The following is a 16,194-nucleotide window of genomic DNA, read 5'->3' as shown; positions in this document are numbered from 1 at the left end:
ACAGAGGCTGCTGTGTGTGACTGTCTTTCTCTTGGAATTGTTAGAACATGCTGGTATCAGAGAACCTAACTTCATATTCAGTTTTTCATGTTTTGCGAAAATCTTAGCTTTTCTTGTTTTGAAATGTATCGCTCTGTGATGATGCAGTCACACAAACAGAGAGAGAGAACGAGAAAGAACAACATTGATATCAAACAACCCCACTTGCACAATATGTTGCCACTGTGTTGTCCTGTGTTGCTCAGGAAAACATATGTTGCCATTATCCACCCAGCATATGTGCCCCTAATGGAATGATTCACCAACATTCTACATTTTTTTATAGAGCCCTGTGAAATCAATTAAAAACCCAGAGGATGTTTTCCTCCAAGCCCTGCCTTGCCCACTGGTGGTTCAGTCCCATGATGGTCACACTCGAGAGGGAACAAGTCGGCCCTAAGACCAAGCACCCAGCCTCCAGGCAGGTCCATGTTTTTTTTTATCAATTAATAAGTCAAATCGCTGTCAGATTCAGCTCTGAGATGAGGTGCCACAGTATGAACAGACTCTCCCACTGGGCACAGACTTCAATTCAATGTCTATTCCATGTTGGTTCAATGCAATTTCATTGAAATGACTTGGAAACAATGTTGATTCAACCAGTGTGTTCCCAGTGGGCTGTAAGGAGGACCCTAGAGATCTTAATTAATGTGCAAAAACAGCATACAGTAGACACTGTTGTTTTGATATGAATGGAGTATTGTTAAGCAGATCAAACAAGAGAAAGGTTTGGAGCGGGTGTTGTAGGAATAGAGGAGCTCCATTGTTAGAATGTGGCCCCAGGGTTGTTTACATGTGGAGACGAGCTAGACGAGCTGCAGTCATACTGAATTGTACAAATGAGGCATTGATACATTCACTATCGTTTTTACTTAATCCAAATGGCGCTTAAACATTCGGAGCACAGGAGATAATGCAAACTTGCATACATTTTTAATGGACTGACAGCATTTAAATCAGAGGGAATTAATTCATCGCTTTGTCGCAGGCCCAATATCTCCTTTTACTCAGCCGTTACAAGGAGAGTTAGTGACTTTGACGAATGGGGAATGAGAAGGGAGATAGCCTGAATATTTACTGGGAGGCAGGCAGGCAGGAAGAGACAGGCTGGGGATGACACAGACTGCCTGTCACTGTGGTTAGGCGAGAGAATAGACATGGAATCAGTTGGAAAGGAAGCTGTATGCTAAAATGGAGAAAGCTGATAAAATGGTGGAAGGTTGGAATAATCATTTTCTAAACCGTTTCTCAGCATTGAATCAGATACAGCATTACAGGTGCGTCAATAAACAATTGTTTTTTTATTTCACTTCTATTTACAGAATCAAATTTAAACTTGGAAAACCAACATTCAAAAAATGGCTCTGAATTCCAGCATTACAGTTTCAGTGTGCTGAAGGGGTTATTAACATTTATACTGAAAGACGAAACCTTTTATGAAGCAAATGGCAAATTACATTTGGTTAGGTCTGTCTGCAAAACCCTAGATTATTAGGACGTCATGGAACTCATTTCAGAAAGTCAATATAAATGCTCTGAAGAAAATGTACAAGTTTTGCCATCCCCTAAGCAGTTGTAACCCCACTGAGAGAGTAGTTGAATTCCACATCATCATAGCGAGGTACTATATGTGTCATAAATGATTGAGGTCTTCATTAAATACAGATCTTCTCCTTCATCCATGGGGATGGATGTTCAGTTGTTTCCTGCTTTAGGGAACACAAGATTCCAACAAACACAACTCAGCAGACAGAGACCGTACACTTCATATCCCTGGTGTGAATTTCGCTCCAGGCGCTCTTCTCACCTCAAGGATTGATCGTCCCTCCTTCAGTCTGTTTACATCCACTTCCCCTCAACACAACTTTCCCTGCCTGTTAGGAAACAATAGGAGGTTTTTACAAAGATTACTTTTGCAAAGATAACTCCCTAGACTATGGTTATGATATCCTGTCATGCTCTTCTCTATTGAACCAAAGCACTTTAGGTGAATCTCATAATTTTAATCGGTTTAATTCTCTTCTTTCTTGTTTGACGCTAGTCTTGTGTGAAGACGTAAGTGAGCTAAGTGGTTTACGACACCCCTCCCTTCCCGACATACACATTAAATAGTTATGAGAAGTCTGGGGTGGCTATGGATTGGATTATTTAGCTTTAGGCTTGTGATGTTAGTAGATGACAGTTGAATATCTGTTTGCTGCAGTATTTGCTTCAAACTAATAATGATCCATGTTTATGTTGACACCAATCTTCTTTTTGATTAGTCTTCTTGAATGAGGATCAAATGAAGCAGAACTCAATCAATATTAAAAGTGATGCTTTTCATCTGATTTAAACTTTGGATCAGTCCTCCTGTTATTTACTATATCTAGATCTATCATTTCTCAAGTTCACGAGGTCATGTCATGCATTGTCCTCATTCAATATAAATTGTGTGGTACAGTATATTCCTTGATGACTACTGTGCCACACTTACGAACAACCTAGTTAATTGTATCTTAGACACATTCAGTTCACTGATTATATGAAATAATGTGATGTTAGTTGAAGTGGCAGGCTCTCATAGTGATTGCTGTATTCTTCACCTCATTAGCCCAAAAGACATAGACCTTCAAATATTCCTTGAGGATGGCGACAATTTATGCCAGGCGTGATGCAGAATTAAGCCAGCGTGAAATCTATCCATCACACAGTGGTGTTTACTATGAAGTGATCACATAGGAAATTAAGTATAATAAATACATCCTTAATACAGTAATGGGTCACTGCCAACTTCCTTTCAATGTTGAGAGAAACTGACAGGAGAAATAGTTCAAATGATTCTATTACATTGAAAGAAAATCCTCCTATTTGTGACAGTGTGACTCCAGATGTAAAATCTGATTGCTTTACCCCAGTAAGGGTCAAGAGCTATTGGGTTATTGTCATCATGGTGTTCCATGGCTCTAGTTGTGCTGTGGAGGGATTCTGGTAGAGCACAGGGTGAGGGAGAGGAATAATAGCAGCCATGTCACAGGACCTGATAGGCTGTTATTAGCTGCTACAGAGACCTTTAATGCTTTTAATAGATTTCAATAATTATCACACGACAGCCTAAAATCCCCTTCCAATCCAAATGTCATTGACACAGCGGGTCAAAGAGCAGCCATTTGTGAGCTCATGAGGGGAGAAATCTATATGGAAAAGTTTTTGGTAGGTTTTACTGCATTATATGAATATCAAATCATTCTTATAAGCAGGAATATTAATCATAATATTTCCCTAGTGACCATTTGAACAACTCAGACCTATTTTTCTCTTGTTGAATTCTATCATTCTCTCCAGCCTACATGTCTAAGTGAGAAGGGTATCAGTTCCCTATTGATTCAGTTGTACCAATATACCACTGTTTGAACAGAGTGAACCTTATGTTGGATGGAGCCTTCATTAAATCAAAGAATAATAATGCAACTCTGTAAATGTTGATGAAAATACAAAAGCAGAGCTGTGGCCCTGCCTTGTCTGTGTATCTGAATTCAATAAAAACACTGCTAATTTCCCTCTGGAAAAAACACTGCTCAAAGGCTATAAAAAAAAAAAAACTGTTCTCCATTGTCATTCGCTTCTCTACAAATCCACAAAATTAGGGCTTGTCTTAGTTTCACCCCTCTCTACTCTTTTCCCCCTAGATCTCCCCAAAGCCAGATGCCAAAGAAGAGAAAATGTAAAAATCACACATTGTCAGAGACACTAGAGAGTGTGTTATTCAGCATGGCTATGAGTAAGAAACTAGATATTGTCATCTTGCACAAGCACATACATCAATCTCTCATCAATCATATACGTTGGGCTGTGAAGGGTCAATCAAACAGGAAGCAAACAACTGCGCGTTGCAGAGGGGCTGTAAATGAGCATACGAGAGCTGGAGAGAGAGTAAATCTCAACGACATATCATGTCCTAAGAGTACACAGCCAGAGTGACCAAGGTCAGCCTGACAGCTACTGTAGAGTAAGCTCTCTGCTTCCAACCTCCACCTGATTTAGATCTGAAGATGGGAACGAGTCTCCATTTTACATGTCATTTCTGCCGGCATCTCCTCTTACGGCCTCCAGCATCTCCTCTTACGGCCTCAACAATCACCACCACTGTAATGCACACGCTGATTGCGTCTAGAGCAGACCAATGTCTCTATGTTCGTGTGTGAAGAGACGGTTTCTGTGGAAAATTGGAGGGAAGACACTTACTTTCACACCTCAGAGTGAGAGGAATTCTGTAACAGTGTGGATTCATAACCCCAAACAACTGGGAACTGAAAAGAGAGTACATTATGTTAAATGGCAAGATTTATACAATGCATTTATACTTGTACTTTAGGGGGAAAACTGGCAACCACAACAGAGTGTAAATCTAGATCTAATGAATTGCTTTCATAAAGGACTATTTTCTTCCCAGTTCAGTAATCTCATTGTACTTTATGAAACATTTTCCTCCAGAGATCTGCACAAGGGAAGGTAACCAGGTAATATATATTTTGGTTTCCACCCGACTGATTTCTAAGTCACTCTTCATTCAGTGGGGAGACAGACTGTAGAAGATAAAGATGCACAGAAATGTGCCTAACACTCTCCCTCCCAAACAACATTGTCCTTTGAGTATTGACACTGATATCAGTCCAATGTCTCCAATACAAGAGGATACAAAAAGACTCATCTTCTCAGCCCTGTAATGGAAAGAAACATAATATTAACATGGCTCCCTCAATTATTCCTTCGCTTCACCACTGCTTAGCAGAGATAGAAAACAATGTTCCTTTTGCTTCACTACTGCTTAGCAGAGATAGAAAACAATGTTCCTTTTGCTTCACTACTGCTTAGCAGAGATAGAAAACAATGTTCCTTTTGCTTCACCACTGCTTAGTAGAGATAGAAAACAATGTTCCTTTTGCTTCACTACTGCTTAGCAGAGATAGAAAACAATGTTCCTTTTGCTTCACCACTGCTTAGTAGAGATAGAAAACAATGTTCCTTTTGCTTCACCACTGCTTAGTAGAGATAGAAAACAATGTTCCTTTTGCTTCACCACTGCTTAGTAGAGATAGAAAACAATGTTCCTTTTGCTTCACTACTGCTTAGCAGAGATAGAAAACAATGTTCCTTTTGCTTCACTACTGCTTAGTAGAGATAGAAAACAATGTTCCTTTTGCTTCACCACTGCTTAGCAGAAATAGAAAACAATGTTCCTTTTGCTTCACCACTGCTTAGTAGAGATAGAAAACAATGTTCCTTTTGCTTCACTACTGCTTAGCAGAGATAGAAAACAATGTTCCTTTTGCTTCACTACTGCTTAGTAGAGATAGAAAACAATGTTCCTTTTGCTTCACCACTGCTTAGCAGAAATAGAAAACAATGTTCCTTTTGCTTCACCACTGCTTAGCAGAAATAGAAAACAATGTTCCTTTTGCTTCACCACTGCTTAGTAGAAATAGAAAACAATGTTCCTTTTGCTTCACCACTGCTTAGCAAAAATAGAAAACAATGTTCCTTTGCTTCACCACTGCTTCTAGGATCCTCAATGGGAGATGCTGTGTAAGTTTATATAAAAACTGAATCCCCTTTTCTGCCATGCAGGTATGGAGCCCCACTGAGACCTGTGCATAGTGAGCCATAATGGCTATGGCCGAGCCATTACATCATTTTTGCTGCTACAGTGACGGACCAGATACACTGAATCAGCGTGACAAGATATTATGCGACTGTAGGTTTCCCAGAGATGTCAACACAGTAAGTGTTCGATTCACAATGAGTGTGTGTGTCACGACTTCTGCCAAAGTTGGTCCCTCTCCTTGTTCGGGCGGCGTTCGAAGTCACCGACCTTCTAGCCATCGCTGATCCACTTTTCATTTTCCATTGCTTTTGTCTTGTCTTCCATCACACCTGGTTCCAATTCCATCAATTACATGTTGTGTATTTATCCCTTTGTTCCCCCCCATGTCCTTGTCTGTAATTGTTTCTCGTAGTGCTCATGCATGGTATGCTGGTATTTACCGGGTTTTGTTTGACCCATTTATTGTATTGTTCTGTTGACGGTGGTTTATGGATATTAAACGACACCGTTGTAAATCAGTTTTCGTTTTCCCGCGCCTGACTTCTCTGCTGCCAGTACACACCTCACTACAATGTGTCCTCTGCTTTGTCCTGTAACCTCGCATAGACCTGAAAACATAATTTTGTTTATCCCCTAAAAGTGTCCATCATAATTGTATGTGCGAGAAGGGGCAGAGTGAGCCTTGGGGCCAATTTGGAGCATGTAAAGCATCTTCATTGAAATGCCTGGTTCTCTTTTAAAGGGGTTCTCTGCTGGAGTCAGCTAAGTGTGACCGAATTTAATCAGAGCTCATGACTCTATCCTAGAGCAACCCCAGTTCCATTAAAACCATTATTTATACCAAATAGGGTCTAAATGTTTCAACTTTTGCACGTTTCCACAACATAATCGCAGTCTTTAATTAAAAGCTGAGAATCTGCATCAACGAACACACTCTGTTGAAAAGCCATTTACAAAATTCTAATGGAATTCATTATTTTCTCCATTTGCAAACTCCTCGCACAGGAGCTGAGCAACTTAGCATGAACAGTTGATCTCCTTCTTGGTCTGTCTGACAGCTGGCTTCTGTCTCCATGTGAGCTGATATAGAAACAGCCTGCGTTGCATACAGGCAGGGCCAGTAACGCAGACAGCCTGGCCCCGTTCTCAAAAAATGTTCCCCCTAGAAATGGGATGGAAGGAAGAAGATATCCCAATTAGAATACAGAAGCCGTCTCAGGAGACTGTCATGGACCTGAGTGAGTGTGTTGCGACTTTGTGATTATGTCCTGCATGTTTTCAAATATAGGCTTCCTCAAAGTCAGGGGTTTAAAGAAGATGGTTTATGTTGCTCCATCACTCCTAAACATATCACATGACCCCCTCTCTCACTCGACACAGTATAATATGTATAATATGGGAGTATCTGTGCTCTACATGCTAATGAACAGACTTTGGGAGCCTCTACATGTGAGAGGACAGGGGAAGTGCACGGGAAATTGCATTTGACATCAAGGCAAACATCTCCAATTAGGATATGGCTTTCAAGTGAACCAGAGAACACAGAAAAGAGCATCTCAGATCTCTGCATTAAAGTAATGAACCTCAAAACATTGTGATTGACTCACCAAAGAACTTGACATTATATATGATTCGGGCCTGTCCAGAATGCTTTCATCCTTAGCACATGGACAGCTCTTGTACCACTGAGGTTGAATCTCTCCTACAATGAGAGAGGAAGCTGAGAGGGAGAGCCTGTTCAGTGACTTCAGCACTCCGACAATGCACTCTTGCACCTTTCTCATGAATTGCATACCAATCTCCAAAACCATTTCAACCAGTTGAGTGGTCCCAGGTTATGGGTGGAAAGGTAACTTCAAAGCAGTATCCTGAAGGACTAGTCCCAAGGATGAGACCACTAATTAGATTGAAGTTGTGTAGATCACACGGATCCCTTTGCGTCGCTCCATGATCACGGACTGTGATTGAAGCCCTGGCATGATGAATCCTGATGAATGACTGTGATTAGTCTAAACTGACGGATTGTGCATAGCCTGCCAATGGCATCAAGACATCATCACAGCGTCTTTAAATCAATGTCAAAATACGGAATAATCTTATTTAAGACACTAATCTCATCTGCCACAGTTTACTGAATGGCATTACTCTTAAGATAAAGTTTTCACAGTGCCTCTCAAGCTTGATTATGTATGCTGTCCCTGTATTTACCCAAGATGGGTATTCTCAGTGGGCGCAGCCATGAATTAAATCATGCACAGAGAGCAATCCACAAATTGTTCATGGTAAAACAGCTTTCTCAATAATTAGTGCATTTCTTCCTCTGGAGCGTAGCACCTTTTCTCCAGTCTTCTTTCATGCAGTGGGTAGCCTAAGGTGACAAGCTTGCATAGAGATGAATTAGTTTGCATGGATCCCAGGGGCAGTACGGCTCCTCTCCTCATCTCTCCATGTGAATGTTACACAAGACCGTCTATAGTATGCCTGCACTGGCCTTCTCTCAGCTGTTGTTTTCAGTCACTTTTATTAACGAGAGATAGGAGAGACTAAAAAGTGTGATGGGTCTGCAATCAAATAGAGTTGCATAAAGCTTATCTTCTTTTTTTAACTTGTTATTATTTTTACTGCATTAGGATTGCATACACAGAAGTTTCGGCTTAACATGCTTCTTCAGTCCGTATGAGTTACAATCAGAAACAGCATTTATAGGGAACCCAGGTGAGCATCTGGTGAGCAGGTGCTTCTCATCAGGGTTGTCAGTCATCTGCCAATCAGGGATGTGGCTTCTCTTGTTCACCTGTATACGTGTTACAATCCCTAAGTAATACAGAATTACAGAGTATGAGAGGGGCAGATGGAGAGGGAGAAAAGAGAGTGAGCGTGAGAGAAAGAGTACCTCGATATTGACATCCTTTCTCTAACTAACGTCAGCATATGCATTGTAACCGATAACACCAAATTGATTACACAGTGAGATTCATCTGTTGATTTTGTCCCCTTATTTGAAAGTGCTATGATTCATGTATTTACTTTCCAGTCCTCCAGTCTCTCTCTCTCTCTCTCTCTCTCTCTCTCTGACGTAATAAGTATTTTGAATGTTTCCGCAGAGTGCTGCAAAAGCTTGGTTTGTGCTTCTTGGCCAAGGCTCGATAGCATTTGCCAGGAATGCTTTATCTTCTGCTGTAATTATAGAACAATGTCGTTTTTGTGTAGCATTTGTACAAGCAGCATTTTTCAAGCAAGTTGTTGAGACAAAAGAGATTTTTGGACACCCGGTTCAAAGCTGCTCGGTGAGGGAGGGTGACAGACAGACAAAAAGGGTTTGATGTTATTAGTCTGTGTGATAGGAGAGAAGAACAAGTCTGATTTTCAGGCATAGACAGTTATGTCTGCTCACTGGACCCTCTTGCTCCATCCAAACTCTAGGCCGATCAATACAGCTGGCCACAGAGACACTAACTCCATAACACCCTGCAGCTACTAGCCAGGACTTAGCAATGGAAAACAAGAAGGAAAATAGCTACTGTCTGCTGACTGCAACAATGGAATCTAAATTGGTGTTGTAGAACATGAATGTGTGTTTCCAGATGTCCACCATCATTGGCCAGAGTATATGGGATCTCATTCATGTGTATAGCTGAAGTGCCTATCCCATAGCTCAAAGTAAGATTGAGTGGTGAAGGAGCCCATGGAGAATGGCTGTGATGTTAAAATGTGGGGGCTTATTTGAAGCTGAGGCTCCGGGAACTCGTCTGGGATCTGTCATCACCATGCTGTTCCTCCGAATTAGTGGGACCACAGAGAGACACGGGGGGAGTTACACTGGGAGAATGATGCAGGTCTGTCAGGGAGGCACACACTCTGTACCCAGCATCAAAAGTGCTCCAGTTTGTTAGCCACTGCACAATGTGTGTGTGTGTGTGTGTGTGCGTGTGTGTGCGTGTGCGTGCGCGTGTGCGCGTACGGGCTCGAGTGAGTGTGGATGTGCTAAGTGGAGAAAACCTATTTCTCTTACCTATGTCATGTCATTGCTATTTTTTTCATCAAGTGTTCCTATCTAAATTAGTTTAGCATGACCTTTAATTGGCTCATCCAATATATCCCTTTCCTCCCATGGAAATTAATCCAAGATGATCGGTATAACTATTCATGAAAACCTACAGTAGGACATTTGGGTCTAGATCCAACATCATGTTCCATAGATTGTTTATTCCTACAGGACCTTCAGAAAGTATTTACACCCCTTGACCTTTTCCATATTTTGTTGTGCCACAGCCTGAATTTATAATTGATTAAATTAAGATTTTTTGTCACACAATATCCCATAATGTCAAAGTGCAATTATGTTTTTCGAAATTTTTACAAATGAATTACAAATTAAAAGCTGAAATTTATTTTTATTTATTTGTTTTTTATTTCACCTTTATTTAACCAGGTAGGCAAGTTGAGAACAAGTTCTCATTTACAATTGCGACCTGGCCAAGATAAAGCAAAGGAGTTCGACACATACAACGACACAGAGTTACACATGGAGTAAAACAAACATACAGTCAATAATACAGTAGAAACAAATCTATATACGATGTGAGCAAATGAGGTGAGATAAGGGAGGTAAAGGCAAAAAAAGGCCATGGTGGCAAAGTAAATACAATATAGCAAGTAAAACACTGGAATAGTAGATTTTCAGTGGAAGAATGTTAAAAGTAGAAATAAAAATAATGGGGTGCAGAGGAGCAAAATAAATACAATTACAAATTGGCTATGTACAGGTGCAGTAATCTGTGAGCTGCTCTGACAGCTGGTGCTTAAAGCTAGTGAGGGAGATAAGTGTTTCCAGTTTCAGAGATTTTTGTAGTTTGTTCCAGTCATTGGCAGCAGAGAACTGGAAGGAGAGGCGGCCAAAGAAAGAATTGGTTTTGGGGGTGACCAGAGAGATATACCTGCTGGAGCGTGTGCTACAGGTGGGTGATGCTATGGTGACCAGCGAGCTGAGATAAGAGGGGACTTTACCTAGCAGGGTCTTCTAGATGACATGGCGCCAGTGGGTTTGGCGATGAGTATGAAGCGAGGGCCAGCCAACGAGAGCGTACAGGTCGCAATGGTGGGTAGTATATGTAGCTTTGGTGACAAAACGGATGGCACTGTGATAGACTGCATCCAATTAGTTGAGTAGGGTCGAAGTCGAGGATTGGTAGGATGGTCAGTTTTACAAGGGTATGTTTGAGTGAAGGATGCTTTGTTGCGAAATAGGAAGCCAATTCTAGATTTAACTTTGGATTGGAGATGCTTGATGTGGTTCTGGAAGGAGAGTTTACAGTCTAACCAGACACCTAGGTATTTGTAGTTGTCCACGTATTCTAAGTCAGAGCCGTCAAGAGTAGCAGTGATGTTGCACAGGCGGGCAGGTGCAGGCAGCGATCGGTTGAAGAGCATGCATTTAGTTTTACTTGTATTTAAGAGCAATTGGAGGCCACGGAAGGAGAGTTGTATGGCAATTAAGCTTGCCTGGAGGGTTGTTAACACAGTGTCCAAAGAAGGGCCAGAAGTATACCGAATGGTGTCGTCTGCGTAGAGGTGGATCAGAGACTCACCAGCAGCAAGAGCGACATCATTGATGTATACAAAGAAGAGAGTCGGTCCAAGAATTGAACCCTGTGGCACCCCCATAGAGACTGCCAGAGGTCCGGACAACAGACCCTCCGATTTGACACACAGAACTCTATCAGAGAAGTAGTTGGTGAACCAGGCGAGGCAATCATTTGAGAAACCAAGGCTGTCGAGTCTGCCGATGAGGATGTGGTGATCGACAGAGTCGAAAGCCTTGGCCAGATCAATGAATACGGCTGCACAGTAATGTTTCTTATCGATGGCGGTTAAGATATTGTTTACGACCTTGAGCGTGGCTGATGTGCACCCATGACCAGCTCTGAAACCAGATTGCATAGCAGAGAGGGTATGGCGAGATTCAAAATGGTCGGTAATCTGTTTGTTGACTTGGCTTTCGAAGACCTTAGAAGGGTAGGGTAGGATAGATATAGGTCTGTAGCAGTTTGGGTCAAGAGTGTCCCCCCCTTTGAAGAGGGGGATGACCGCAGCTGCTTTCCAATCTTTGGGAATCTCAGACGACATGAAAGAGAGGTTGTACAGGCTAGTAATAGGGGTGGTAACAATTTCGGCAGATCATTTTAGAAAGAAAGGGTCCAGATTGTCTAGCCCAGCTGATTTGTAGGGGTCCAGATTTTGCAGCTCTTTCAGAACATCAGCTGACTGGATTTGGGAGAAGGAGAAATGGGGAAGGCTTGGGCGCGTTTCTGTGGGGGGTGCAGTGCTGTTCACCGGGGTAGGGGTTGCCAGGTGGAAAGCATGGCCAGCCGTAGAAAAATTATTATTGAAACTCTCAATTATAGTGGATTTATCAGTGGTGACAGTGTTTCCTATCTTCAGTGCAGTGGGCAGCTGGGAGGAGGTGTTCTTATTCTCCATGGACTTTACAGTGTCCCAGAACTTTTTTGAGTTAGTGTTGCAGGAAGCAAATTTCTGCTTGAAAAAGCTAGCCTTGGCTTTTCTAACTGCCTGTGTATAATGGTTTCTAGCTTCCCTGAAAAGCTGCATATCAAGGGGGCTGTTCGATGCTAATGCAGAACACCATAGGATGTTTTTGTGTTGGTTAAGGGCAGTCCGGTCTGGGGAGAACCAGGGGCTATATCTGTTCCTGGTTCTACATTTCTTGAATGGGGCATGTGTAACGGTTTTCTTGCGGTGAAGGAGAGTCGGACCAAAATGCAGCGTGGTATTCTTGATACATGTTTAATAACGATGAAAAAACGAACAATACAAAAACAACAAACGTAACGTGAAAACCTATACAGCCTATCTGGTGCAAACAAACACAGAGACAGGAACAATCACCCACGAAACACTCAAAGAATATGGCTGCCTAAATATGGAGACAACGATAAACACCTGCCTCTGAGAACCACTCCAGACAGTCATAGACTATGCTAGAAAACCCCACTAAGCCACAATCCCAAAACCTATGAAAAACCCCAAGACAAAACACACCACATAATAAAACCATGTCACACCCTGGCCTAACCAAAATAATAAAGAAAACACAGAATGCTAAGACCAGGGCGTGACAGACCCCCCCCCTCCCCAGGTGCGGACTCCCGGCCGCACACCTAAACCCATAGGGGAGGGTCCGGGTGGGCGTCTGTCCACGGTGGCGGCTCCGGCTCGGGACGTGGACCCCACTTCAACCAAGTCTTAGTCCCATTGTAACGCGTCCTTTGATTGGCGACCCTCGCCGCCGACCTTGGCTTAGTAAACCTCACCAAGGACCCCACTGGACTGAGGGGCAGATCGGGACTGAGGGGCAGCTCGGGACTGAGAGGTAGCTCGGGACCGAGAGGAAGCTCAGCACCGAGAGGAAGCTCAGCACCGAGAGGAAGCTCAGCACCGAGAGGAAGCTCAGGCAGGTAGTTGGCTCTGGCAGATCCTGGCTGACTGGCGGTTCCGGCAGATCCTGGCTGACTGGCGGATCCTGGCTGAATGGCGGATCCTGGCTGACTGGCGGATCCGGCAGATCCTGGCTGACTGGCGGATCCTGGCTGACTGGCGGCTCTGGCGGATCCTGGCTGACTGGCTGCTCCATGCAGACTGGCAGCTCTGGCTGCTCCATGCAGACTGGCTGCTCCATGCAGACTGGCATCTCCGGCTGCTCCATGCAGACTGGCAGCTCCGGCTGCTCCATGCAGACTGGCAGCTCCGGCTGCTCCATGCAGACTGGCAGCTCCTTGCAGACTGGCAGCTCTGGCAGCTCCATGCAGACTGGCAGCTCCGGCTGCTCCATGCAGACTGGCAGCTCCTTGCAGACTGGCAGCTCTGGCAGCTCCTTGCAGACTGGCAGCTCTGGCTGCTCCTTGCAGACTGGCAGCTCTGGCTGCGCTGAACAGGCAGGGGACTCCAGCAGCGCTGTAGAGGAGGAAGACTCTGGCAGCGCCAAACAGGCGGGAGACTCCGGCAGCGCTGGAGAGGAGGAAGGCTCTGACAGCGCTAAACAGGCGGGAGACTGCGACAGCGTTGGAGAGGAGGAAGGCTCTGACAGCCCTGGACAGGCAAGGCGCACTGTAGGCCTGATGCGTGGTGCTGGCACTGGTGGTACTGGGCCGAGGACACGCACAGGAAGCCTGGTGCGGGGAGCTGCCACCGGAGGGCTGGTGCGTGGAGGTGGTACTGGATAGACCGGACCGTGCAGGCGCACTGGAGCTCTTGAGCACCGAGCCTGCCCAACCTTACCTGGCTCGATGCCCACTCTAGTCCGGCCGATACGAGGAGCTGGTATGTACCGCACCGGGCTATGCACCCGCACTGGAGACACCGTGCGCTCCACAGCATAACACGGTGCCTGCCCGGTCTCTCTATCCCCCCGGTAAGCACAGGAAGTTAACGCAGGTCTCCTACCTGGCGTAGCCATACTCCCTGTGAGCCCCCCCCAATACATTTTTGGGGCTGACTCCCGGGCTTCCTTCCCAACCGTGTTCCCTCGTATCGTCGGCTCTCTCCGGCTGCCTCTGCTCTCCTAAGTGCCTCCACCTGTTCCCATGGGAGGCGATCTCTTCCAGCCAGTATTTCCTCCCAAGTGTAACAACCCTTGCCGTCCAAAACGTCTTCCTATGTCCATTCCTCCTTTCGCTGCTCCTGCTGCCGCTGCCTGTCACCACACCGCTTGGTCCTGTTGTGGTGGGTGATTCTGTAGCGGTTTTCTTGCGGTGAAGGAGAGTCAGACCAAAATGCAGCGTGGTATTCTTGATACATGTTTAATAACGATGAAAAAAACGAACAATACAAAAACAACAAACGTAACGTGAAAACCTATACAGCCTATCTGGTGCAAACAAACACAGAGACAGGAACAATCACCCACGAAACACTCAAAGAATATGGCTGCCTAAATATGGTTCCCAATCAGAGACAACGATAAACACCTGCCTCTGATTGAGAACCACTCCAGACAGCCATAGACTATGCTAGAAAACCCCACTAAGCCACAATCACAAAACCTACGAAAAACCTAAAGACAAAACACACCACATAATAAACCCATGTCACACCCTGGCCTAACCAAAATAATAAAGAAAACACAGAATACTAAGACCAGGGCGTGACAGCATGCTTATTTAAGATGGTTAGGAAGGCATTTAAAAAAAATAACCAGGCATCCTCTATTAACGGGATGAGATCAATATCCTTCCAGGATACCCCGGCCAGGTCGATTAGAAAGGCCTGCTCGCTGAAGTGTTTCAGGGAGCGTTTGACAGGGATGAGTGGAGGTTGTTTGACTGCTGACCCATTACGGATGCAGGCAATGAGGCAGTGATCGCTGAGATCTTGGTTGAAGACAGCAGAGGTGTATTTAGAGGGCAAGTTGGTTAGGATGATATCTATGAGGGTGCCCATGTTTACGGCTTTGGGGAGGTACCTGGTAGGTTCATTGATCATTTGTGTGAGATTGAGGGCATCAAGCTTAGATTGTAGGATGGCTGGGGTGTTAAGCATGTTCCAGTTTAGGTCGCCTAGCAGCACAAGCTCTGAAGATAGATGGGGGGCAATCAGTTCACATATGGTGTCCAGAGCACAGCTGGGGGCAGAGGGTGGTCTATAGCAGGCGGCAACGGTGAGAGACTTGTTTTTAGAGATGTGGATTTTTAAAAGTAGAAGTTCAAATTGTTTGGGTACAGACCTGGATAGTAGGACAGAACTATGCAAGCTATCTTTGCAGTAGATTGCAACACCGCCCCCTTTGGCAGTTCTATCTTGTCTGAAAATGTTGTAGGTAGGGATGAAAATGTCCGAATTTTTGGTGGTCTTCCTATGCCAGGATTCAGACACAGCTAGAACATCCGGGTTGGCAGAGTGTGCTAAAGCAGTGAATAAAACAAACTTAGGAAGGGACTTCTAATGTTAACATGCATGAAACCAAGGCTATTACGGTTACAGAAGTCATCAAAAGAGAGCGCCTGGGGAATAGGAGTGGAGCTAGCCACTGCAGGGCCTGGATTCACCTCTACATCACCAGAGGAGGAGTAGGATAAGGGTACGGCTAAAAGCAATGAGAATTGGTCGTCTAGAACGTCTGGAACAGAGAGTAAAATGAGGTTTCTGGGGGCAATAAAATAGCTTCAAGGTATAATGCACAGACAAAGGTATGGTAGGATGTGAATACAGTGGAGGTAAACCTAGGTATTGAGTGATGAAACATAATTGAAACCAGGAGATGTCATCGCATGTGTGGGTGGTGGAACTAATAGGTTGGATAATGTATAGTGAGCAGGACTAGAGGCTCTACAGTGAAATAAGCCAATCAACACTAACCAGAAGAGCAATGGACAAGGCATATTGACATTAAGGAGAGGCATGCTTAGTCGATTGATCAAACGGGTCCAGTGAGTAGTGAGGTTGGTTGGGGTCACGGCGATTCAGACAGCTAGCCGGGCCATCTGTAGCAAGCTAGCATAGGATGGAGGTCTGTTTTTAAGCCCCCTCGTCGGTAGGATTAGTCGGGTTCTGTGTGG

This window comes from Oncorhynchus mykiss, chromosome 8 (genome assembly GCF_013265735.2).
Source record: "Oncorhynchus mykiss isolate Arlee chromosome 8, USDA_OmykA_1.1, whole genome shotgun sequence".
NCBI classification, from domain to species: Eukaryota; Metazoa; Chordata; class Actinopteri; order Salmoniformes; family Salmonidae; genus Oncorhynchus; species Oncorhynchus mykiss.
Note: the sequence above shows the minus strand (reverse complement) of the source record.